We start from the raw sequence: 27,767 nt of genomic DNA on the forward strand, positions 1-27,767 counted from the left end.
TTTGTTTTTAATTTGTATCCATTTGAAATCAAACAACAGAAGAGTCTATGTTCCTATCCTGAGCCCCAGCTGTGATTGAAGCAATTCTCTTGTGAGCTAGCAAAGAAACTCGCCCCTAGAGGTCACTGGCAGGAATGTGAACACCCTGTTGAGAAAGAAAATGTTAAAGAACTGTTAGAAACCATGGCAAATTGTAATACGCAATTTCACAAATGACTCCAGTGCAATTCTGGAAATGCAGCTTCTCTACCTCTTCTGGCACAGAATAAAATAATATTAATAACAGGTCAGACAGTGTAATAATCCCAAATAGGAGGTCAAAAAAAAAAACAGTGGGGGGAGAGTATATAGACAGAAATGACTCAAGAGGCCACAGATTTTAATAAGAACATCTGCTTCCATAGAGTTTAGAATTTTAAAAAATTGAAGTTTTTTCTACTTCTCGTAAATGTATTTGACATTTTCAAGTTCTTTGTTCATATCATGGAAAGTTACTAGAAATGTCTCATCTTGTCAAGTGCACATCACATTAATGGCTTTTATAAAAATGTAGACCCCGTCCTTTGTGTACAGAGTGTTCACATATGTCATTGCTCTATCTGATGAGTCTAACCAGAGAGAGGAACGGTCTTCTCCATGATTCAATCTCCCTTTTTCCTGGGAATTACAGCCAGGAAATAAACTTCTCCAAGCAGTTTATATAGCTTCTGAGGGGTGACCGACATTGTCCAGTGTGCTAGGATCCTTACAGTCTCCCCTTTTTTCACTTCTTTTAACATCTCTACAATTTTTTTTTTCTGTCTATACAGGCCATTTGCTCACTAATCTGTTCTTCCTGGTTCTGCCCACTTTCAGCCCAGAAGCTTCCCCAGCCTGCTCCCATCTTCCGTCCTCTTCCATCCACCAGCCACCACTTACCAAGAGAGCTGCTATCCTAAGGTGACATTGGCTTTTACAATGAACAGAGCACACACGTGGCCATGTCATGCTTTGATTTCATACCAGCTCTGTGACAGTAATTTTATCCCCATTTTTGCATGTAAGGAAACTTCATTGAGTTTGGTAGATTTAGACTAGGAACACTAGTCCTCTGACTTGTTCTGTAGATCCAAACCTGCCTCCCTGAGGGAAATTCATTTCCTGCGTTGCTGTCCCTGGGTGGGATTTGAGGGGAAGGAGGTCTTTGAGGGTCCGCCATGCTGCTACTATCCGTGGGCTTTGTCACCTGACCCCACTCCTGCTCTCTGCCCTTCCCACTCTATCTCAATCTGAAATACCATTCAAGGGAGATAATCATTGACAACTTTTTCTTTTCTTTTCTTTTAGAAAGAGAATGTGCATGTGAGTCAGGGGGCAGGCAGAGGGAGAAGGAGAGATTCCTAAGCAGGTGCCACACTCAGTGTGAGCCTGACTCAGAGCTCGATCTCATGACCCTGAGATCACGACCTGAGCCAAAATCAAGAGTCAGACACTTAACTGACTGAGCCACCCAGGTGCCCCTAATTACAACTTCTTTGATTATTTTTACTTTAAAATTATCCTGACACTCAGCGTTACGTTTATTCTTTCATAAAACCCTCTTCTTTGGGACTGCCTCTTGCCCTCCTGCATTTATCTCTTTGTGAGAATGCCTTCTTAAGGCTGAAGAGTATTGCGGGAAGTGCTTACGCGCAGACCCAGGAGAACCTGAAGGTATTTGCTCTCGGAAAAGGAGATAACATTCATTCAGCAACAGCTTGTAAACACTTTATCTGTACTATTTCATGTAATCCTCAAAACTGTCTTACAAGGGAGGCCCTATTTATGCTCCCGCATAGCCAATGAGGAGACTGAGGCTCAGAAATTTAAGTAATTTGCCCACTATCACACAGCAAATAAGAGCAGAGGGTTCCTACCGGACCTGTGTCACAGCAACACCCATTCTCTTTAAACTGCTGACCTCCTGGAGGCTTTATAGTCTAGCAGAGGGGAGGAGACCGATGCCCAAGAAATGATCTGCAGTGCATGTTACAAAGGATCAGAAACAAGTGAATGGTGGAGATGGGGAGTTCTGTGGACATTCAAAGGATTCCTTACAGAATCCTCTTAGAAATTTGGTTCCTCTTAGAGAGAAATTAACCCCCAGAGCTTGTTTCCAGAGCTCACTGAGTTTCAGACATGGGAGGTGCTGATCTCCCAGGTGGGTGGGGTGGGTGGGTGCGGTCTCTGAATTCTGCAGGTGCCCTGGTTCAGCGTTGCGTCCTTCCCTCGGCATCCCTCATTCTTCCTGGCTGCTGGAAGCTGCTCGGGGCACAGGAGTTCTACAGAGGAGACGGAGAACATACAGGCCGATGGAGCCCCACCGCTTAGCAGATATACCCCCTTGAACGCTTTTCTGGTCTCTTTGATCTTTGGTAAAAACAAGAACACAAGAATGTCTGCACAAGATGTGATGAATGAGCTATAACCTGTCTGGCAGCTGGCAGATTCTCCATACAGGATGGCTTTTAAAAAAAATCCACCTGTCCTTGGAACAAAGGGCTTCACAGGTGTGGGGAAGACTTGGCGGAGGCAGTAGCAAAGAGCGGGTGTGGTGCTTAGAGAGGTTTGGGCTCCCAGGGTGGCAGACACAGTAAGAATTAAATGCCCTGGCAGGAGCTGGCTGCAGAGCTCAGCATACATCTCTTCAGGCAGGTCCAATGGTGAAGTGAGTTAGACCCGCGGACATATAACCCAATGTAAGCCTGATTTAAAGCAGAGTTTTTCCACATCCCTGGATCATGAGTCACCTGAGTCACTTGTTTAAAATATGGATTCCCAGGCCCCTCCTCCCCTATCTAGCAGACTCTGAACCAGGAGCTCTGGGACAGGTCCTGGAAATGCACATTTTCCCCAACCAGGTGATTTTATGATGAGGGAAATTGGGAAAACATTGCTTTAAAATGTTCAAACTTCTTAGATGTCCACTAGGTAATGGAATCTGTGTAACAGGTGATTTATCATCCCCATCTTATAGGAAAGATAACCGAGACCCAGCAAGCTCAGCACTGTGCCAAAATCTGTTCCCACTGGCTCAGGAGGGCTAACTACTCTGGAGAGTTAAATACTCGAGGAATTGTTAAACCAATCACAGCTTGCAATCTGTTGCGGTAAGTAGTTACACTGTGGATTTCACTCGGCCAGTGAGGAGCCTAAGGGTGCTATTTCCTTCAGAGCACAGGCCAGTGATTGACATGAATAATTCTCAGCTCTTCTCTGGGTTTTGGTTCATGGCTCACTCTGAATACCGTATTGTCTTTTTCTTTAGGGAATCCATAAGTACTATACGCAGAACAGGACTTCTTCTTCTTCTTCTTCTTTTTTTTTTTTTTTTTTTTTTAAGAATGGTTTGCTAGCACACCACCTAGCAAAAGTAATTAGTCTTGTTAGTAACTGGGCCAAGTTCACCTGTGTCCTTACTACTGGTCTAGGTGCTTGGGTCCAGACATTTTCTCCTCCTGCAGTTAACATCCTTTATCATCCCTAGCACCTCCAGTCCTAGATAGATTTTTTAAGGGCTCAAATTCTACACAGGACCACCAGCTATGGAGTTCGTTCAGATTTTTGAGTTAGAGGAGCTGAGCATTGGCTTTATACAACAGGGTCATGTCTCCCTCTAATGGATGGTAAAGAATAAGACAAGTAAGATTTCTACTTGTTGAATTAGAAGGCTGTGTATAATTTATTATATGTGATTTCTATTTGTTGTTGAATGAGAAGGCTGTGTATAATTTATCATATGTGATAAGTATAACACGTGTTGAAACAATATATAGTAACTTAAGCAGCGGATTTCCAAGAGCGGCACAAAAATGTCCTTTTGTTTTCATTCACTCAATATTTCATTCATTCAGTATTTATTATTTACTTAACTATGTTTCAGATGATGAGGTATAAAGCTGTGAATGACACCACACAAAGGCAAAGAATGAGAAAACTCATGATATGAAAGATTGCCAAGATCTATAAAGGGGAAAAAAACACAGTATAGGACCGTATAAATATGACATTTGTTTCGAGGCACCTGGGTGACTGGGTGGATTAAGCATCCGACTCTTGATTTCGGCTCAGGTCATGATCTCAGGGTCCTGGGATTGAGCCCCATGTCATGCTCCATACTCAGCGGGGAGTCTGTTCAAGCATCCTCTCTCTCCCTCTGCTCCTCCCCCTGCTCTCTCTCTCTAACTCGCTCTCACTCTGAAATAAATAAATACATCTTTAGAAAAAATAAAATATAAAAATTTTATCATTTGTGGGGCACCTGGGTGGCTCAGTGGGTTAAGCCTCTGCCTTCAGCTCAGGTGTGATCTCAGGGTCCTGGGATCCAGCCCTGCATCGGGCTCTCTGCACAGCAGGGAACCTGCTTTCCCCTCTCTCTCTGCCTGCCTCTCTGCCTGCTTGTGATCTCTCTCTCTCTGTCGAAGAAATACATAAAATCTTTAAAATATATATATCATTTGTTCAAAAGAAAGGAGAAAGAATACATACACACAAACTCACAGAAAATATTTCCAGAAACATACACAAAAAAACTACTAACACTAATTGGTTTCCTTCCAGAAAGAAAAGAAGATTATCTGGAAAATAGAGGTAAGAGAGAATTTTTGTTGTATTCCTTTTTTATATTTTTAATTGCAAACTATGTGAAGGTATTTCCTAATCAAAAATAAACATTGGAAATTAGCAAAGCAAGTCCTGTGTTCAGTTACTTGGGAGGAAATTCACATACACGTACAATAACCATGGATAGAAGCATGCGCAGCGTGCTAGCGAGCATGGGAAGAGGCATATACTCTGACTGGATGGGGAGAAGACGTGGAAGCAGGAAAGCTCATTAGAGACCAGGTCAATGAGGACCTTCTATGCCAAGCTAAAGAGCTTTCACCTTATTCTGCAGGCAACAAGCCATTCAAAGACTTTAACAGGAAAGTAAAAAGTAGATTCACATTTTAAAGGATCATTCCAGGGGCTCCTGGGTGGCTTAGTCGGTTGAGTTTCTGCACCTTGGTTTCAGCTCAGGTCATGATCTCATGGGTCTTGAATTATGCTCAGCAGGGAGTCTGCCTGAGGATTCTCTCCCTCTTCCCTTCCCCTCACTTTCACAGGCTCTCTATGTTTCTCTCTAAAATAAATTTAAAAACCTTTTTTAAAAATAATAAAATAAAGGATCATTCCAATGGCAATGTGGGGCAAGATTGCAGGAAGTCTCAACTAGACTAGAGCCAGACCCCTTTTCAGTAACTTTCTTCCTTCAAAGACCTATTTTCTAGGGTTGGAATGCCTCAGCGTAAGAACTGAAATAGGCTTGGCTGAGTCTAGGTTAAAGACAATTTATGGAATCTATTCAGATTACTTGTTCTTGGTCTGCAGAGAAGAGTAAATTATCCAATAACTGTAATTTAATTACAGTATCCTAGGCACACTAGCAAATACTGGATGGCACCTCCCTAGTCCTTGCAATAAACCTATAAACTAGGTCCAAGTATGCTGCTCATTTTACAGATGAGAACACCAAGACTCACAAAGGTTAATGGCTTGCCCAAGGTCAAATAGCTCAAAAATGTCAGATGGACTTGAGCCCATCTGTCTCATTCCACAGCTCATGTTTTCAAGCATCAGCATACACAGGGTCTCCTCTGAGCTGTTCAACGAAACCCTCACTCCCTCTCACTGCCAAACCTGACTTCTAAAATATGCCCCTTCCCAACCCTCTTGTAGTGCTGGTGGGAATGCAACCTGGTGCAGCCGCTCTGGAGAAGAACATGGACATTCTTCAAAAACTTACAAATAGAACAACCGTAAAATTCAGCAATTGCACTATGTATTTACTCAAAGGATACAAAAATAGATTTGAAGGGCTACATGCACCCTGATCTTTACAGCAGCATTGTCAACAATAGGCAAACTATGGAGAGAGCCCGAATGTCCATTGACCGATGAATGGATCAAGAAGATACGGTGTAGGGGCACCTGGGTGGTTCAGTGGGTTAAGCACCTGCCCTCCTCCTGCCTTTGTGCTCACTGGCTTTCTCTCTCTCAAATAAATAAACAAAATCTTTAAAAAAACAAGATGTGAGATATATATACATATACATATACACACATATATATATAATGGAATATTACTCAGCCATAAAAAAGAATAAAATCTTGCCGTTTGCAACAACATGGATGGACCTAGAGGGTATTATGCTAAGTGAGGTAAGTCGGCCAGAGAAAGACAAATAGCCTACAATTTCATTCATATGTGGAATCTAAGCAACAAAACAGATGAACATAGGAGAAGGGAAGGAAAAATACAATAAGATGAAAACAACTATAATAGACTCAATGATAGAGAACAAACTGAGGACTGATGGAGGGAGGTGGGGGGTATTGGGCTAAATGGGTTACGAGTACTAAGAAGGGGACTCATGATGACCACGGGGAGTTGTATGTAGTGACAAATCACTGAATTCTACTCCTGCAACAATACTATGCTGTATGTTAACTAACTAGAACTTAAATAAAAATTTAAAATAAAATAAGATGAAATAAATGCTCCCCTTCTTTCCAGCAGCCCTAGGCAAAATGGCAGAAGGAGCAGTTAGACATTTTCTCCTTATTGCGTCTCCCAACTGCATCCTCCATTTCCTCATCTCCCTCCTACTTCCTCTCATCTCCATTTAGTCTCACCCCATCTCCCTCCCACCTCCCCTCATCTCTTCCACCTCTCTTCATTTCCCTCCTACCTCCCTTCCCCCCTGTCTCCTTCCACCTCCCTTCATCACCATCTCATCTCCCCTCCTCTCCTTCCCATTTCCCCTCCTCTCCTTCCTGCCTCCCCGTGTCTCTGTCTCAGCTTCCCGTGTTTTGTGGTTCTTCTGCCCTGTTCCACTGGAGATGTAGGCCTTCTCTGCTCCTTTCCCAAAATCAAATCTCTTGAAATGCAGGACACTGAGACAGAGAAGGACTAAGCCTTAAAATAAGGTTCTAAGGGTGGCATCTCAGGCATCCTCCAGCACTGAGGACTGAGGCAGGCTAGGAAGACAGCCAGTCTTTTTGCAACTTGTTCATCTTCACAGATGCCTCTTCTGTCACATGAGGGGCTCCTCATATTTACTGCAAAGAGTAGTTTATGGCATTAAACTGGAAAAATTAAAATTACATGGGGCGATCTCACAACCCTGAGATTCTAACCTGAGCCGCAGCTCCGAGCTGGGTGTTTGGCCAACTGTGCCAGCCAGGTGCCCCTCCATACCATTAGATTTGATTTGCTACACTTTTCTTGGCAATTGATCTGTGGTTTTCTTTTCTTGGCACATCTTTGTCTAGTTTTGATATCAAGGTAATACTCTCATCCTGAAATGAGTTACTGTTTGTTTTCTCTTTGCCCCATGAATTCTTTGGGAGTTTTTTCTTTTCTTCTGTGTTTTTTGGGATTTTCAACTTCATGTTATAAACACATACTAATGTTTTTTTGTTTGTTTAAAAGGCCCGTTATCGGGACGCCTGGGTGGCTCAGTTGGTTAAGCAGCTGCCTTCGGCTCAGGTCATGATCCCAGCGTCCTGGATCGAGTCCCACATCGGGCTCCTTGCTTAGCGGGAGCCTGCTTCTCCCTCTGCCTCTGCCTGCCATTCTGTCTGCCTGTGCTCGCTCTCTCTCCTCTCTCTCTGACAAATAAATAAAAATCTTTAAAAAAAAAAAAAAGGCCCGTTATCTTTAGAAGAGATTTGAATTGAAAAATCATGTCTATTTACCCATGTAGTTAGTATTTCTGGTGTTTCCAGCAAAGATACAGATTTCCATCTGGTATCCTTTTCCTTCTGCCTGAAAAACTTACATTTCAAAGAAATGAGGGATGCCTGACTGGCTCAGTAGATAGAGCATGTGACTCTTGATCTCAGGGTTCTGAGTTCAAGCCCCGTGTTGGGTATAGAGAGTACTTAAAAATAAAATCCTTTTTAAAATTACCATTAAAAAAAAAAACACAAAGAAATGAACTATTTAGCCACAAAAAAGATATGGAAGAACCTTAAATGTGTATTTCCAAGTGAAAGAAACCAGTCTGAAAAATCTACATACTATTAGCTTACAACCATACAACATTCTGGAAAAGGCAAAACTATGGAGGTGGTATAAAGATCAGTGGTTGTCTGGGTTCAAAGGAGAAGAGGGGGAGCACAGAGCATTTTTAGGGCAGTGAAACCATCCTGTGTAACACTGTAATCGGGGATACATGAATGTGCATTTGTCGAAATCCACAGAACAGTACAACACAAAGGGTAAACCCTAACTACGGACATTCATGTGAAATCTGTCAGTATAGGTTTATAATAATGAGCGTATCACACTGACGCAAAATGTCAATTACAGGAGAAACTGGGGCCAGGGAGGAGGTATAATGTAACTCTACTTCCTGTGCAATTTTCCTATGAACTTAAAACTACTCTAAAAATTAAAAGTCTATTTTTAAAAACTCTTTCTATTTTTTTACACTGCAGATCTGCTGGTGATTCATTCTTTTAACTTTTGTACATCTGGAACATACTTGTTTTACCTTGGTTTCCGAAAGGTATTTGTACTTGTAATATTTGTAATTTTTACGTTGACAATTCTTTGTTGCTGTTACTTCAAGGATGTTGTACACCTAGCTTCTCAAGTGTGTATTTTGATGAGAAATCTTCTGTCATTCTTACCTTTATTTCTTCAGGCATAAAATATTTTCTTCTTTTCTAGCTTCTCATTTCTCTTCATCACTGTGCGTCAACCAGCATTCAAGAGGAGAATCGGAACCAAAGGGATTTGTTGCAAGGAATGGGCTTATGCGATCGTACGGGCTGGTTAAGCAAGCCTGAAATCCACAAGACAGGGAGTCAGGAAGGGCACTGGAACTCTCAGGCTTAGGAAAAACTCCATCTTCTAGGAACAAGCTACATCCGACCTCTACCTGGGGAAGACACTGGGGTTGTGGACCACTTCTCTCTCTGACCAGTTTATTTCATTTACTTCCAGCTCCTTTCTGAGATTTCAGATCCCTCTGGCCTTTGGTACTATTGCTAGAATCTTCAAGTCTACCCCCATTCCCAGTATATTTTGTGGAGACAGAGATGGAAACGGGCAACATGAAGAAACGTACATGGATGTTCAGCTATTTCTCGTATATCATGGTCCAGCATTTGTTCAGAACTTGAAGAGAAATTTGAATGGCTCTAGGGTGCTTGACACTGCCATCCTGAAAGACACCGATGAGAGAATTAATCAGGTTATTTCATGGAATTCATGGGCTGAGAGCGTCTATTTCTCTCTTAGAAAGAATTCTGAATGGAAATCTTGGCTAGATCATCCCTGGGGCCTATACCCCGCCCCCACCAACCTGTAACTCCCTTTACTTCGAGGAGAAAATTCAATTTAGATGCCTCCCTCTACTTGATTCTCCCCTCTCACTTTTTTTTTAAGGGTTTTATTTTTTATAAGTTTCGTGGGGCTCAAACCAACAACCACAAGATCAAGAGTCACATGCTCCCCTGCCTAAGTGAGCCAGGCATCCCGTTCTCACTTTCTATCCTTAGAAAGCTCGCCGGCAGGAACAGCACGGTTCCACCGAATCCCAGTTCTCCAGCCCGATAGCCCATGCACTGTGGACACACTTAGGGAAGCAGCCTGGGCAGAATGGCTTGGAGCCTGGACTCCTTAACCATCACCCTCTGACTCCATCTCTATCACCTCTCCTTCTCGCCACTTGGAAACGAGAGCAACTGCACACTTAGAAGCCTGCTTTCGGTAGTCCTTCCGCATTCACTTTTTTTCTCCTGAGTAGAAAGTCCTGATAATTTTCCAAAGCTACAAAGCACTTTTGACATTATTTTTTTTATCATCCTTAATCACTAGTACATAATGCCTAATAAAAGGGAATCAGACAAATTAGGAGCCTAAGTCTTATCAAAAGGAAAAAAAAAGAGACTTCTGTTCAATCCCTTTCTACCTCTTACTAGTGTTTCATTTCATATTGCACAAGTGGCTTAAAATTCCTGAGCTTCAGTCTCCTTACTTGTAAAAAAAATTAAAAATGGTGGCGATAATACCCAGGCATTTTGTGAGAATTAAATGCGATAATAGACCTAAAGCATCTGGCACAGTGCCTCATATGCAGTAGATATTCAGTAAATGGTAGCTATTATTGCCAAATTCTTTTTTCTTTCACCGCAATGGGTAAAAGAATAATCTGGCATTTCTACATTCCCTCCAGAATGCAAAAATGAATATACATCACTGCTTAAAAGAGTATGTTATCTAAGTGGAAGACATTCCACAGCCAAGGGTCCTTGACATAATATGATTTTAACAAGACCGTTTCAGTTATAAGTTATAAAGAATCTTGACTCAAGGGGCCTACACAGAAGGACATGTAATATCTCATCAACAAGTCTGGGTGTAGGGCCGCACCAAACTGCATTCCAAATTCAGAAGCTCAATATTGTCACTAAGTCTGTCCTTTCCATCTTCGGCAGTCCTTGGTGTGACCCACTTCCTTCTAGAGCCTAGACAGCTAGAGTCGTTCAAGGGTCACATTCAGCCACAATGTGCAGAAGAAAAGAGGATTACCTCCTTCTTGGGTCTTTTTTGAAAGCAAGGAAAACCTTTCCAGAAGTTCCTCCCGCATATTTCTCATGTCTCCTTGGCCAAACTGGTTGATAGTCATAACTCTAGACCAATCACTGGCTAAGGGTAAGGGTCTTACCTAGTTTCAACCTACCAGGATTTCTCTCTTCTCCAAGCAAAGGACGGCAAAGAAAGAGTGGAACCCAAACACACATGGGGCTCTAGCAGAAAAAAAAAAAAAAAAAAAAAAAAAAAAGAGGGAAATGGCTGTTAGGTAAGGAACCAAATGCACCTGCTACACTTAGGATACCAGTTCCATGAGATTGACTCAGGGCTGCTTTGGATTCCTGTATTTAAATGCAGTGTAATAAGGATGGAGAAACCTTGGTAGGTTTGTGCCCAGCCAAGACCTGTTATGGGGGACACCTGGCTGGCTCAGTTGGAAGAGCATGTGACTCTCGAACATGGGGGTTATGAGTTTGAACCTCATGTTGGGTATAGAGATTACTAAAAAAAATAAACTGTTTTTAAAGATTTTATTTATTTGAGAGTGCATGTGTGCACGTGTGTGTGATAGCAGTGGGGGGTGCAGAGGGAGAGGGGAGAGAAAGAATCTCAAGCAGACTCTGCACTGAGCACATGGATCCTGCAGCAGGGCTCAGTCCCAGGACCCTGAGATCATGACCCAGGTGGGAATCAAGAGTTGGAGCCTTAACCATCTGAACCACCCACGTGCCCCTAAAAGAATAAACGTTAAAAACACAAAGCGCTGTTATAGAAAAACCCACTGCAACCCTAAAACAACAATAAAAAGTGAGGAAGGTGTTTGAAGATGCAAATCAGCACCATGTCTATTGCAATAGTATATAACATACAATTATTTCATATGCAATTATAAACACAGTTTCTAAAGACAAGGTTATATAGGAGTGTAGTTTGCCTTTTTCAAGAGATCCTGGGAAACTTTTACATACAGAACTTCCATTTGCTTTCTTTTTTAAAAAAAGATTTTATTTATTTATTTGACAGAGAAAGAGAGAGATCACAAATAGACAGAGAGAGGCAGGCAGAGGGGAAGGGGCAGCAGTCTCCCCGCCGAGCAGGGAGACTGATGTGGGGCTCAATCCCAGGACCCTGAGATCATGACCTGAGCTGAAGACAGAGGCTTAACCCACTGAGCCACCAGGTGCCCCAAAGCTTCCATTTGCTTTAGCAGCTAAACCAAAGCAGTATTACATCTTTCCATCTTGCCTTTCTCCTTAAAAGTTCTTATTAGATGCAAGAAAAATGGCATATTGATTTCAAAATCTCATTTACAGTGCGTTCAAAATACTTAACAATTCAATCTGTCTGACCTACTCCCACATCCATGTTCCTGGTCATTCTCTGTCAGTTACCTAATACAAAATAAAGCCATTTTTTATTAGATTTTGTTCACAGTTTCTCCAAAATAATTTCAACTTGCAGCTGTGCTTAGGAGATTGGAGGATACTAAAAATTACAGAGAAAGGATATTGACTTAGGGAGTGATTTTTAAGTAACTGTGGAGCCCTACGGGCTTAGGGAATGTTAAGGTATACTAAAGAAAACTATATGAAAATTCATTAAGAGAACTTAATATTACTTTATAAAACTTTAGCTTAAATTCATATCTGGGCCTCTTGACATTTCAAAACTTAATGTGTGATTCCCAGTAGAATCCCAGAACAATTTGCTTCACATTTTAAAAGCCTACATTTCTTCCCTAGCTTTACATCCTCACCTCACCATTGCACAATGATACAATCAATGATTGACATTGGCGACATCAAGAGGTCTCACACCTGTGCTGTGCAATAGGTACTAATCCTTGGTGCAGGGGAATTCATTGTTTATGCTATAAAGCTTTGTGAACAACACGGGGAAATTTATTAACAAAATTAGAACATGGAATTTTTCTTAGGCAGAATAGCCATACTTTTCCATAGAAAAAGTGTGTGTGTGTGTGTGTGTGTGTGTGTGTGTGAGAGAGAGAGAGAGAGAGATTGGCCACTCCCCTGACTAAATTGAAAGGATTTTAAAATGTAAAACTCACAATCTCAGACCATTTATTTCAGATTACTGAGCCAAGCAATTTAACTATGAGAAATGGATTTGATATTCTTGTCAGTAGAGTTGAAGGCATAATTTAATCATTAGTTATTTGAATATAGATTTATACTCCCTGCTGGCAGTGTTTCTCTTCTGCTTCTTCACTTGTCCATGAAATCAAATACAGGTTTGAAACATCTATAATTACCCCAAAACAGATCTGCCTGTAAACTGCCTTTGAAGAATTAAACTACCATATTTTATTTGTCAAGTAAACTTTTATGTACAAATATCTGCTCACAAATGAAATTGGGGTAAATCTGTGCTATATAGGAGTAGTCTGCTCTATCAAAAACTTAAAAATATTTACATGTATCAGAGGTTGTATTCACCAAGCATCTCAGCCACTGAATGTAGTAAGGTAATCAAATGGACAAAATGATCTTACAGTAATAGGAATATTTATCTTGTAAAAAAAAAATGATTTGGCCACAATACCTTAGCAAGACATAAGCCACATACTTTCAGCAAAAATTGAAGATGGGACTTGTACTTTGGCAACATAGAGTAGATTTACTTTTCCCTATTTTTCCTGCTACTTCAGTACAACTAAAAAACACTGGACACTATATATAAAACAAGTGCAAGATGACTCTGAAAGTTGAAAGAAGAAAGCAGACCAGGCAGGGACCTGCGCAACAATATGGTGGTTAGTTGCCTGGATCTTCTTTGATGCCCCAAGTATCCCAGACTTGAAACAGAAGTCAGCTGGTCATAAATGCAACAGCTTAAAAATTTTAAGGGATTAATTGTTTGTCTTAGTTCATTTGAGTTGCTATTACAAATACCACAGATTGGGTAACACATAAATTTATTTCTTACAGTTGTGGAGACAGGGAAATCCTGGCTGGTCCTCACATGTGGAAGGGGGAAGAGGGAGAAGGAGAAGCAGAATCCCCACTGAGCAGGGAGCCTGACATGGGACTCAATCCCCGGACCCCAGGATCATGACCTTGAGCCGAAGGCAGGTACTTCACTGGCTGAGCCACCCAGGCACATCTGTGCTCATCATCCTTATCAACACAGTGCTGAAAGATTTAGCCAATGCAATAAAGCAAAAAAAGGAAATAAATGAATACATATTGGCAAGAAAGATATGAAATTTTGTGCCCCCCAAAAATTCCTAAAGGGAGATGTGTGTATTTAAGACGGACTTTTTAAAATGAGGATTCATTCATTCAGCAACAAACAAATTCACCACAGTGCAGGTTTGATCATAGTCATTCATTCCACAAATTTATTTCAATACTTGAACGTATTTATTGAATGTCGGCTAAATTTCAAACATCATTCTAGCTGTAGGATTCAGCAGTGAACAAAAGAGATAAAATCTCTGTCCTTATGGAATTTCTATTTAGCAGAGGGTAAGGATGGGACAGAAAATAATGAAATCAATAAATCACATAATATAATTTGACAGAGATAAGTACTAGGGAGAAAAATAAAACAGGGAAGGGGGAGAATGATACAGGGAGACTGAGGGAGATTCTACAATTTCAAAGAGAGTGGTCAGGAAAGGTCTCACCAAGAAAGAGATATTTGAGCAAATCCTTGAAAGAGGCTGATAACAGTGAGCCATGCAGTATCTGGAGTGTCATAGGAAGGGGGAACAGCAAATGCAAAGGCCTGATGTGGAAGTATGAATGGTGTCTTTGAGAACTGTATGACTAGAATGAAGAGACAGAGAAAAGCAATTGGATATAGAGGTCCCAGGGAATGGAATCCTAGTGTGTAAGCCTGTAGGCCACCCTGAGGCCACTGTAAGCACCTTGAAAAAAATTTCCCACAGAACTGAGAAAAAATCTAGATAGAAGGAAAGGCAAGAACAAAGATGGAGAAAGTAAGGGTGAGGGGGAACTTTTGAGGAACACAAGAACTCTTTCCAGAATCAGAGATTATTTAGAGGATAAGAGAGATAAATAAGGGTGGAAATATAATCAGAAGGCCTGAGGCACTGGAACTTAATTTGTGAGGCAATGGGCAGTCATTAGAAGTATGAGTGAAAACACTGAAGCTGTGCTTTATAACAATTAGAATGGTCAGAAAAATAGAGTTTGGCAGCTAGTAAGTGCAGAACAAATACCATAATTTTAAACATTTTTTTTTAAAAAAAAGATTTATTTATTTATTTGAGAGAGAATGAGTGAGAGAGAAGCACATACCCCCCTGAGTAGGGCGCTCAATCCCAGGACCCCAAGATCATGACCTGAGCTGAAGGTGGACGCTTAACTGACTGAGCCACCCAAGCACCCCAACAAATACTATAATTTTAAGTATCAGTGTTTTCCCTCTTCTCATGAAATAATTAATTCAGGTAAGGATCATCAATGAATGAGGAAGCCATGAAGTGGAAAGTTGATGGGAAACTGGATAAGCTCACAGTAAGTTAACAAAGGTTATACGACATCATGTAAATAACAGCCTCAGTAACGACATCATGTAAATAACAGCCTCAGTAACGACATCATGTAAATAACAGCCTCAGTAACGACATCATGTAAATAACAGCCTCAGTAACGTGAAAGAAGTGTGCATGACAAAAGTCAGGAAGTAGGACAGGGAAAGGGAACTAAAGGACAAGTCAAGGACAACAAGACCCTTATTTCACTAATCCAAAGATCAAGAGATATCAGAAATAGTTGAGAGAAGAAGAAAAACTGTCAGTATATTAAGTCACAATAATAACTAATGGAGGAACTAAGAATAATATAACCTTATTGGGAAGATGGGGAAAAGGAGATGGAGGACTAGGGTGGGTCACCTAGATCTTCTGCCATGGCTGGAAGTCAAGAGATAATTTCTAAAGTTGATCTCAAAAAGGGGAAATTCTTTCCTTCTTGTGGTAGATAGCCAGTATTAGAGGTAACGATGGAGTTAGGAAATCCTCATTTTACAACCACCATAATAAAATTTGATTCAGGAATCATCTATGGATGCATGGGGTATGGGCCAAGTTTGATAAGAAACAAAATACTTGGGACACCTGGGTGGCTCAGTGGGTTAAAGCCTCTGCCTTCGGCTCAGGTCATGATCTCAAGGTCCTGGGATCGAGCCCCACATCAGGCTCTCGGCTCTGCAGGAAGCCTGCTTCTCCCCTCCCCTTCCCCCTGCTTGTATTTCCTCTCTCACTGTCTCTCTCTGTCAAATAAATAAATAAAATCTAAAAAAAAAAAATTCATAACCTGAATCTAATCATGAGGAAACAATATCAGACAAACCCAAATGAGAGACATTCTAAAAAAACAACTGGCCTTTATTTTCACAAGGCTTAGTATCTTATATATTCTTAAAGATTTGGTTTATTTAAAAGAGAGAGAAAGAGCACAAGCGGGAGAGGAGCAGAAGGAGAGGGAGAAGCAGAGCCGGGAGCCTGACATGGGGCTTGATCTCAGAACCCTGAGATCTTGACCTGAGCAGAAGTCAGATGCTTAACCAACTGAGCCATCCAGGAACCCCAGAGGTTTAGTATCTTTAAAGACAAATGAAAGGCTGAGAAATTATTATAGATAGAAATTAGACATGGAGGGGGCACCTGGGTGGCTCAGTGGGTTAAGCTGCTGCCTTCGGCTCAGGTCATGATCTCAGGTCCTGGGATCAAGTCCCACACAGGCTCTCTTCACAGCGGGGAGCCTGCTTCTCTCTCTCTCTCTCTCTCTGCCTGCCTCACCATCTGCTTGTGATCTCTCTCTGTCAAATAAATAAAATAAATTCTTTTAAAAAAAAAGAAAGAAATTAGACATGGAACTAATGCAATTCATCATGCTGGACCGGATCTTATATGAGAAATAAAATAATGCTATAAAAAACATTACTGGGACAATGACAAAATTACATATATAATATGGAGTCAATATAAAATTTATTGAATTGTTTCTAGTCCTGACAAGATGAAATAAGCACATGCCACCCTATTCCTCCTGCTATCACAAAACAAACAAATAAACCTGGAAAAAATCCATAAGCAATTGACAGAAGACCAAAAGCTGAAGAAAGACAACTGGCTAGTGACTTGGGCACCGAGTTCCCTGAGATTTTGTTTGCCTGCAGCATATCCAGGCCTGAGCACAGGGAAGGTCCCCAATCCAAAAATATCAATGGGCACATGCCAAAGTCTCCCAAGAAAAAGCCCACTCTCTCTGGCTACCCAGCCAGAAAGAAAGCTTCTCAAACCCACCCTACTCAGGCAAACCTGTCAAAAAGTCTACTCTTCTCTCACTCCCCTTTTGCTTCCACTGTCTCCCACCCTTGCCAGACCCCTGGACTGTCTGGTACTTCAATTAAACCTGGGCTGCCATTACAGCCCTAGGTAAGCACTGTTCTATTTCTGGGTCAACCAAGCTGAGTTTGGGGAGGATCTTTGACAAAAACTCCATCTTTTAAAGGGTCTGGGCCCTCTTTTCTGTCACCTTTATCCCATAGGGCATCAAAGATCTCTTTGTCTAGGCTAAGCAAAATGCCCTCAGTGCAAAGGAGCTTAAAAAATGGCTTTCCCCTAGAATGCCTGCCCAGATTTTCCCTTCATTTTGAATCTGTTCTTTACTCCTTTGTCAACTCTTAGATAATATAGTAAAAGTTTCTTCTCAAAAGTATCAATCTTTTATATTTTGGTATTTTATTATTTAGATCTTTTCAACAAAAGAGTTGTGATAGGGCGCCTGGGTGGTTTGGTCAGTTAGGTGTCTGACCTCTTGATCTCAACTCAGTCTTGGTCTCAAGGTCCTGAGTTCAAGCCCTTCATGGAGCCCTCCACTGAGCCCCACATGTTGATACTGAGATCAGGAGTCAGATGCTTCCCCAACTGAGCCACCCAGGCACCGCTTACTAAATGTCTGTGCTAGGTTCTCCCGAAAAGTGGAGGCCTAGGCAACTAATCCACAGTTCCCTGGTCAACAGGTGTTACCTGTTCAGAGCAAAGGCTCTGAACCACCCTCTGCTCCATAAAGGAAAGTAACCTTGCAATAACCATCTGCTTTTACCTAGTATGATTTCTCTGTGCCTGCTTCCTTGTGCCTATAAGTCTTTTTTTTTTTCCTACAAAAGATCAAAAGTTGGTCTTTTTTGTATAGCTCCTTGGTGAACTTTTCTGCTAGATTGAATGTTCCCCAATTCATGAATTAGTGAATAAAAGCCTACTAGGTCAGTAATTATGGAAAATTTTCTTTTAATGAGAGGGAAAGAGGTTTTATAATGTGAGAGATACAGTGAGAAAAAATATGGAAGGTGTTATTTTGAATCATGAATATTGGGTTCTTTGTTGCTTGATTGGAATTACTATGAACTACTTTTGATTCCTGAATTACTCGCTTATAACACATAAATTGGATCATGCAGAGCTTGACATACAGATTACACAGACCAGCTACGAAAGTTAATTGAAGGTATTTGAATAACATTTCTACTACATCCTTGACAATATCCCTTCCCTGCCACTCTGACTGACCCCAGGCTTCTGTACAACCTAGTTTTCTTAGGAATTCTTACCAACTGACCAATCTCCAACTCTTATTCACTCAATGAAGATTTAGGAACCTCGTTCTCATTCCTCTTCTATACCAAATTCATGCCATAATCCAAGATTTCAACAGCCACAGTAGATGGCCAGCCAACAATACAGCTTTGTGATTGGTATGCCTATTTAATTGCAGGGACCTTCACCTATATTCAGTGATGAGTTGTTGAAGCCAGTTCATTCCAGCTTCTGCAAGCTAATTGCTCCTCTTTCTAGTTCCTCATTCATAACATGTTGGTAACAATATCAGCCCTGCGCAGGATTTATACAACAAAAATCAACAAATGCTACAAATCAGGGAACTTTATTTATTCTTGAGGACCAGTTTCCCAGCGTTAAGTGTCTCTATTCCACTTCAGCCTCTCACACACGCAGATCCAGAAACCACCTGGGCTTTGGTCTCAGCAGGCATTGCTCCACACCGGAAATATAAAACTCCAGTAGTTCCTTCTCTAGCCACTGCCTCAGCTCTCAGCTCTCACAGCCCTATTCCCCTATACCTTCTCTTCAGTATCGCACAGACCTCCAGGCCCTGCTTGCATATTCTCTCCATATATCGTAAAAGTAGATAGGATTCCAATCGACTATGCCTAACTTTTATTTTAATCCTCCATTAAGAAGAGGACCAACGAACTACTCAACATTTACCAATCGTCTCTCAGAGTAACACAAGGGAATAAAAATCCTATTTCTTCAAAAATCAATCAAACTTGTTCTTACCTGGGGCACCAGGGTGGCTCAGTCGTTAAGTGTCTGCCTTCGGCTCAGGTCATGATCCCAGGGTCTTGGGATAAGCCCACATCAGGCTCCCTATTTGGTGGGAGCCTGCTTCTCCCTCTCCCACTCCCCCTGATTGTATTCCCTCTCTCACGGTGTCTTCTCCGTTAAATCAATAATAAAATCTTAAAAACACACACACACACACAAAACCTTGTTCTTAGCTTCATCAGTAAATGTTCTGGTATTTCTTTTGTATTTTTTACTTTTTAATTAAGTAAGCTGTATGCCTAGTGTGGGGCTTGAACTTACAACCCAGAGATCAAGAGTCACATGCTCTACTGAGGCTGGCCAAGTGCCCTCTTCTATCTTAAAAAAAAAAAAGAAGAAAGAAAAAAGAAGAAAAGAAGAAAGAAAATATAAACCTGTTATTGTTTATCAAAAAGGTAAATCAAAACAACCAGGCAATATCATGCAGGATGTTTTGAGTCATTTCCAGTGGGACATTATATGCAACTACATGTCCTTGTAATCTAAAAAATATGTGTGGTTGCAGGGGTAAATGGAGGAAGGCTGGTGTACTAGTTTCCTATCACTGCTATAACAAATGACCACAAATTCAGTGGCTTAAAACAATATAAACTCATTATCTTACTGTTATGTAGGTTAGAAGTCCTATACAAGTCTACCAAACTATAATCAAGGTGTCAACAGAAATCCTTCCCAAGGTTCTAGGGGAGAATTTATTCCCTTGCCCTTTTCAGCTTCTACAGGCTGCAGTGGTATCTTCTTCTCTTTTTGTATTCACATAAGGGGTGAATCTGTTCACATCTGCCAACAGATCTAGAATGGTTTCTTTTCAGTCTTGCCTTTTCTCTTTCAGAGTTACCCTGTATCAAGGGTAAAAGAATTCAAATAACTTTCAAATATCACTTATATAATAAAAAAAATCATATATAAAGAGAAGGGGAGAGACAGACAATGGATATCTAATGAAAATTAGAAAATGGTTGTTTGGTCATACAAATATTCCCATGAGGAATGTCATTTCAGAAACCAGGCTTTCAGGGCACCTGGGTGGCTCAGTGGGTTAAGCCGCTGCCTTCGGCTCAGGTCGTGGTCTCAGGGTCCTGGGATCGAGCCCCGCATTGGGCTCTCTGCTCAACAGGGAGCCTGCTTCCTCCTCTCTCTCTGCCTGCCTCTCTGCCTGCTTGTGCTCGCTCTCTGTCAAATAAATAAATAAAAATCTTTAAAAAAAAAAAAAAAAAGAAAAAGAAACCAGGCTTTCAACAGAACATTTGGGTAGAAGTGTCTGCTTAAATACTAGGATAATGTTATGATGGTCAGGACATTGCCCATGGACTAAAGTGCATCTATCACAAGAATTCCTAAAGGGATACGTTAATTGGATTGGAGGAAGGAGAAGGAATTGAAAATACTACATTGTGATTTAGAAAATGACATATGTAAAACTTGCTTCGTCATCATATATATAAATAGCTTAGATACACAGCGAATTATGTTTCCATGCTGCTTTGAATACCAAAGGGAATGGCAGGGAATGGTAACATCTCCTTATTCTGAAGCCTGTTTACAGTTTCAGTCCTATTTCCATGTTTACTGTCCTCTCTTGTCTTAGAAGCACAGCCACCAGGATTGACAGACTTGAAGTCAAGTCAAAATACACAACCCAAGTGAAGCACAGAGAGAAAAAATTAATTTATAAAAAAAAAAAAAAAGGCTTTCGAGACACGTGGCAGACACTCAAAAGATCTAACATATCTATAACTGGAGTGTCAGAATAAAAGAAAGAGGAAGAACAGGATTGAAGAAATGATGACTAAAAAAATTGCCGAACCTGATGACAGGCATCAACCCACGGATTCGATCAACTCTGCAAATCTTAAGCAGTATAAGGATAAATAAAACCATACCAAGGCACGTTATAGTCAAGTTGTTTACAGTTAAAAGACAGAGAAAAACTTACAAGCAACCACAGGGTAGAAAAAGACACATTACCTTCACAGATGCAACAGTAAGGGGCACCTACCTGCCTGGATCAGTCAGGTAAGCCACCAACAGCTGATTTCAGCTCAGGTCATGGTCTCATGATTGTGGATTCTAGATTCGAGCGCTGCATCAGGCTCCATGCTTAGCATGGAGTCTGCTTGAGATTCTCTCTCCTTTTGCTTCTCCTTTTGCTACCCCGGCTCACATACTCTCTCTCAAAATAATTAATAAAAATCTTAGTTTAAAAAAAAAAAGATGCAACAAGACTGAGGGCTGACTTCTTTTTTTTAAGATTTTATTTATTTTAGAGAGACAGCGAGAGCATGGGAGAAGGGGCAAAGGGAGAAGAGAATCTCAAGCAGACTCTACTCCAACTGTGGAGCCTGACTGGGGGCTGGACATGGGGCTGGACTCAGGGCTTGATGTGGGGCTTGGTGCCAGGATCCTGAGATCACGACCTGAGCTGAAACCAAGAGTCAGGTGTTTAACCAACTGCTACGCCCAGGCACCCCCTGAGGACTGACTTTTAACACAAACTAAAGCAGTCAGAAAATAACAGACTAACATCTTTAATGTACTATGGGAAAGCCTATTATCCTAGGGTTCTACACCCAGTGAAAATACCATTCAGGGCCCCTGGGTAGTACAGTTGGTTAAGTGTCCAAATCTTGGTTTTTGTTTTTGTTTTTTTTTAAAGATTTTATTTATTTATTTGACAGACAGAGATCACAAGTAGGCAGAGAGGCAGGCAGAGAGAGAGGAGGAAGCAGGCTCCCTGCTGAGGATCCCGATGCGGGGCTCGATCCCAGGACCCTGGGACCATGACCCGAGCCGAAGGCAGAAGCCTTAACCCACTGAGCCACCCAGGCACCCCAAATCTTGGTTTTGACTCGGGTCCTGATCTCGTGAGATTGAGCCCCATGTTGGGCTCTGTGCTCAGCACGAAGTCTGCTTAAGATTCTCTTCTCTCCCCCTGCCCCTACCTTCTACTCTCTCTCTCAAATAAATAAATAAATCTTTTAAAAAAAATTGGAGAAGGTATGTGCTATGGTGAGTGCTGTGATATGTTAGTAAAAAATAAAAAATTTTTAAAAAAGAAAAAACCATTCAAAAAATTAAGATTAAATAAGGAAGTTTTCAGGAAAAACAAAAACTGAAGGGATCCACTGCTGTAAGAACTATGCTGTAAGAAATACTAAATAAAATTCTTCAGGTTGATGGAAAATTAGCCCATTCAGGAACACACAATGCTAGGTAGGAATAAAGACCACCAGTAAATAAAAATGTGTAGAGAAACAGAAATATAAGCACTGGCACTTAAGAACAACAACAATAATAATGTCTTGTGGGATTTATTAAACCTGTAAAAGTACATTATAATAATAGTAGAGTAGGTGTAGGGTAGTTTAAAATGAAAAAAATAAACTTCTTAAAAGGAGTAGAAATTATAAAAGTATTAACTAAGTTGTAAGTCAAGTTCGTCTCTAGATCTAGGGTAATCACTAAACATAACAGAAGTATATTATTAAAACATAAAAAGAAAATACAATCATAAAATAAAAATACTCAATTCAAAGTAAGCGATAAAGGGAAAATTAAGAAACTACCTTAGGGTTCTTCAGAGAAACAGAATGAATAGGATGTGTGTATATATGTAGGAGAAGATTTTAAGAAATTGGTTCTGTGCAATTATAGAGCCTTGCAATTCTAAAAATCTGTGGGGTAGACCAGCAGGCTGGGGACCCAGGGAAAAGCCAATGCTACAATTCAATTCTCAAGGTGATCTGTCGGCAGAATTCCCTTTCAGACAGGGGAGGTCAGTTTTTGTTCTAAAAGGCCTTCACCCTGAATAAACGAGGCCCATCCACATTATGGAAAGCAACCTGCTTTACTCAAAGTCTACCACTTTAAATGTTAATTTCATCCCAAAACACCCTCACAGAAACATCTCAAATAATATCCAACCAAATATCTGGGCATTGTGGCTCAACCAACTTGGCCCATAAAATTAACCATCATAGGAACAAAGAACAGATGGGGAAAATGGACAATAAACAGCAATATGGTAGACTTAAATCCAACTTTATCAGAATTTACTTTAAACATCAAAGCCTAAACATTCCAATTTATAAGACTGAATTTAAAAACACAAAGCTCAATTATATGCTGTTTATAATAGATGTGCTTTAAATATAATACAGAATAGTTGAAGAAAAAGTGGGGGGAATTGCCATGCAAACACCAACTGAAAGAAATATGAATTAGCTATGTTAATATTAGACAAAGTAGACCATGAGATAAGAAGTATTACCTGAGGGGCGCCTGTGTGGCTCAGTGGGTTAAAGCCTCTGCCTTCAGCTCAGGTCATGATCCCAGGGTCCTGGAATCGAGCCCCACATGGGGCTCTCTGCTTAGCAGGAAGCCTGCTTCCTCCTCTCTCTCTCTCTCTGCCTGCCTCTCTGCCTACTTGTGATCTCTATCTGTCAAATAAATAAATAAAATCTTTAAAAAAAAAAAAAAAGGAAGTATTACCTGAAATAAAGTATTAAACTTCATAATGATAAAAAGGGGCAATTCAACAGAAAAATAAAAATCTTAAATTTGTGTGCCAACTGTTTCACAATTAAAAAGTAAATGCTGACAGAACTTATATATAGAAAAACCTATAATGACAAGTGCAGATTTTAACAAAAATTTTTTTTACTAACTTACAGGACAAGCAGGAAGTCCTGAGCCTAAAATCTCAGTCAACCTAGCCCTCACTGCAAGGAGAGGACAGCTGAAGGACCTGGAAACCTGACACGGTCTAAGAAGAATCCTTTGTATGGAGTCTCCTCCACAGTCCACTCCATAGGACCTGTTTCCAGTCCTTCTTCTCTCCCTCTTCCAACACTGGTAGAATGATGAAATATTGAGAAAAAAAATGATCGCATTGTTACATAGTCACTAATTTCTGGCAAATAGATTATAGGTGAGGGTGTTATTTGCCAGCTTCCAGGACTCTTCCTTAAGAGAGAGGATTAGGATAGTCCCTTTGTCTCTTCTTTGTCCTTTACTTAATCCTGCTGCCTCGGATCTGTCTTGGATGATGAAGTCCTAATAGGAAAGCAGCCAAATTCTCTATCACCATAGAGAGCTGTAACCGGCCCTTGACAAGCCTACTCAAGACTTTAATGTAGCAGAAAAATAATTTTCTGTGTCTATTGTCTTTTCAATTTTAGCCACTCTAATAAGTGTGTAATGAATCTCATTGTGGTTTTGATTTGCATTTCCCTAATGGCTAACGATGTTGAGCATCTTTTCATGTGCTTATTTGCTGTTTGTGTAACTTCTTGGGTGAAATGTCAGTTCAAATCTTTCGTCCACTTTTTAATTGGGTGGTTTGTTTCCATGCTATTAAGTTCTGAGAATTCTTCACAAGTTCTACAGAAATACTTACCTCCTCAGGCAAGAAACATGAATAAGAATCCCATTGTTGGGGTGCCTGGGTGGCTCAGTGGGTTAAAGCCTCTGCCTTCGGCTCAGGTCATGATTTCAGGGTCCTGAGATGGAGCCCCACAGGGGGAAATCTCTGCTCAGGGGGAGCCTGATTCCTCCTCTCTCTCTCTCTCTCTCTCTCTGCCTGCCTCTCTGCCTACCTGTGATCTCTGTCTGTCAAATAAATAAATAAAATCTTAAAAAAAAAAAAAAAAAGAATCCCATTGTCTATTCCTAAGGCAGATTACATACCTCAAAAATCCCAGGGAAATGCTTTTATAGCAATGAAAGTAAGTCCCAATTACATATTAGTCATAACAGAAACAATAGGAGAAAGCTCAAAGATCATCTAGAAGTCTTCACACCAGCCTGCATATTAGAATCTCAAAGAGAACTTTTAAAAAGTTCTTTTTTTTTCTTTTTATCAGTAGGTGACCCAGTGTCCACTTTTCCATTTTTAATTTTTTTTAAGATTTTATTTATTTATCAGATAGAGATCACAATGAGGCAGAGAGGCAGGCAGAGAGAGGAGAAGCAGGCTCCCTGCCGATCATGACCTGAGCCGAAAGCAGAGGCTTTAACCCACTGAGCAACCCAGGCGCCCCTAAAAAAGTTCTTTTAAAAGAACTCAGGAACTGGGCCCTCCCTGAGTTCTGATTTCTCTTAACTGATCTAAGGGTGGGACTAGCATATGTATTTTAGAAGCTGCCCAGATAATTCTAATGTGGAAACAAAGTTGAGAAGGACTGTCCAACTATTTTATATATGATAAAACAAAGGCAAAGAAAATTAACTGATTTTCTCAGGAATGAAGCTAATAGTTATTAGCAGGAGAAAACAAGAGACTATAACATTTACAAAGAATTGGTTATTTATTGCCACTTATGATATTACCCCCAAAACGTAATGACTTAAAACAACAAACATGTATTACCTGACAGGATTTTGAGAGTGCTTTACTGAGTGATCCTGTTAGTATCTCCTGCGATATGGCTGCCAAGCTGTCACCTGGAGATGGAATCATCTGAAGGCTTACCTGGGGCTAACAAAACTGCAGAAGGCCCAAGTTCCTCACTGGCTGTTGGGAGCAGGCCTCTGTTCCTTGACAGACAGGACTTTCCAAAGCACTGCTCGCTGTGTCCTCATGAAAGGGCCGCTGGTTTACCCAAATGAATGATCCAAAAGAGGGAGCAAGGAGAAGTCATGATGCCTTCATGATCTACCGACATCCCTCCACTTCTGCCATGTTCTACTTAGTAAAAGCAAGTCATTAAGTCCAGCACACAGTCAAGAGCAGGGATATTTGCCAACACCCTTTGAAGCAAACAGTAGGAAACAACTTGTGGTCGGGGCACCTGGGTGGCTCAGTACATTGAGCATCCAACTCTTGGTTTCAGCTCAAGTCATGATCTCATGGGTTGTGGGAAAGGCCCATGTAGGCTCCCCACTCAGTGGGGAGTCTGCTTCAAGACTAACTTAGCTTAACTGTAGCTTAAACACCAAACATTTATTTCTCCCAGTTCTGGAGGCTGGGAAGTCCATCTTCAAGGTGCCAGTCCATTCAGTTCCTGGTGAGCACCTGTTTCACAGGTTGCAACGCCCTCAAGTGGCAGAGAGAAGAGAGCTCAGGTCTGTCTTCCTCTTCTAAGAACACTAATCCCATCACAGGGGTCCCACCCTTGAGACCTCATCTAAACCTAATCACCTCCCAACAGTCCCACCACCAAATACCATTACAAAGCTTTAATATTTGAATGTGGGCAGGGGACAAATTTCAGGCTGTAGCAGTTATCTTTCATATCCATACGCTAATATCTTTCTTCTAAAACTATATCAATTTTGATGAAATTTTCCATTCCCTGTACTCTTAGTTTGCCTTTTTAAAAAATGCCATGTCTCAATATCTAATATTAGTGTTTCTTTAATTGATCGTTGTGTACTCTACCAGAATATTAACTGAGGGTAGGAATTTAGCTGGTTCACTACAGTATCTCTAGCATGTAGAGCAGTTTTATGTTGTTGCTGGCATACCGATCACTCAATAATTATTCGCTCAATAAATGAATGAGTTGTACAGGTCATACATACATTTAATTGAAAATCAGGCTGAAGTGGCAAAGGCAATAAATTTGGAGATAAAGCATCTAGGACAGGGGTTTAGTCTAGGCACCGCTATGATGCTTTAGGCAATTTATCCTTCAAAATCAATTTCCTCATCTGTAAAATGGGATTTATGCCATACTCTTCAAAAAATGAGACCGTTGATACAATAACTTTGGATTGCAATACACAAGTTTCATCACTGCAACATCTAGGAAAAGATATGCTTCAATTCTCCTAATTTCATCTACTCATGTACAAGAACTTGAGTGTACATCTTCAGAGTCTCCTATGTTACACTGTACCTTTAAATGCCCACTTGTGCAAACTTGAGACTAGTGAGAGCAATTACCAGGAAAATCGCCAGTCCTTAATTCCATTATAGTGATGGTTGTACAACTATGTAAAGATGCTAATAATCATTCATTGTACCCTTAAAACAGGTGAACTTTATGCTATGTAAGCCACATCCCAATTGCCGTTAATAAAACCCCCAAATAAAGAATCGAGTTCAAATAAGTAAGCTCTGCTATCGATTAGATCATCCTAAAAAATGGTTTATGAAAGAAACACCGACATTTGGTCGAGTCCAAAGTGACCTGAACAGCCAATCTTCAGAAAGGTAATGGGATAACTGAGCTGAACGCAGTAAGAAACAAGGCAGGTTCCTCCAGGAAAGAAAGCATCATACTCCGAAGCCTGCAGTGTCCGTCCTCACAAGCATCGCCCCTGCCCCATCTCCCTATGCAGAGTGGACGCCTGCGGGAGCGAGTGTCCCTCCTTGCTGCTCACTTAGCGTCTAGTTTACTTAAGGCCCGCGTCCTCTCCAACCCCAGATCTGCGCGGGATGCTGACAAAATCTAGGCTTGCAAGAGCTGACGTCCCTCCCCGCATGGACCCACCCCGAGGTCACCCCTGGCACTTGGGAGCCACACGGCGCTCCAGCTCAGAGGGGCCTAAAACAGCGCGCTGGTTCCGACTCTGGTCAAGCAGGCGTCACCGGAGACTTTTAAAAACGGTTACTGGCGCCACCTGAGCCCTCCAACTCGCGGCTGTGAGCGCCAAGAGCACGCCCGCGCGGAAGCCCCGCCAGAACGCTCCCGGGTGAGCCCAGCGCGCTCCGACACGACCGCATAGGCCGCCGGCGTCCCGAGGAGCCCGGAAAACCCGCTCAGCGTCCGCGCGACAGTTCTCCCGAGACACCGCCCCCCCCCCTCCCCGCCC

The 27,767-nt window shown here is 41.2% G+C and overlaps 1 long non-coding RNA gene across 1 annotated transcript; it reads right to left on the bottom strand.

The window, feature by feature from the left end:
- Window positions 1-16: 16 nt before the first annotated feature.
- Window positions 17-27,427, bottom strand: LOC125104800 (uncharacterized). The gene is made up of 5 exons (XR_007128735.1): window positions 25,480-27,427; window positions 10,755-10,821; window positions 9,138-9,233; window positions 8,698-8,852; window positions 17-145 (listed from the first exon to the last, which is right to left on the bottom strand). It is a non-coding gene; the product is annotated as an uncharacterized LOC125104800 (long non-coding RNA).
- Window positions 27,428-27,767: the final 340 nt, after the last annotated feature.

Source organism: Lutra lutra, chromosome 7, assembly GCF_902655055.1.
Source record: "Lutra lutra chromosome 7, mLutLut1.2, whole genome shotgun sequence".
In the NCBI taxonomy this organism is placed as follows: domain Eukaryota; kingdom Metazoa; phylum Chordata; class Mammalia; order Carnivora; family Mustelidae; genus Lutra; species Lutra lutra.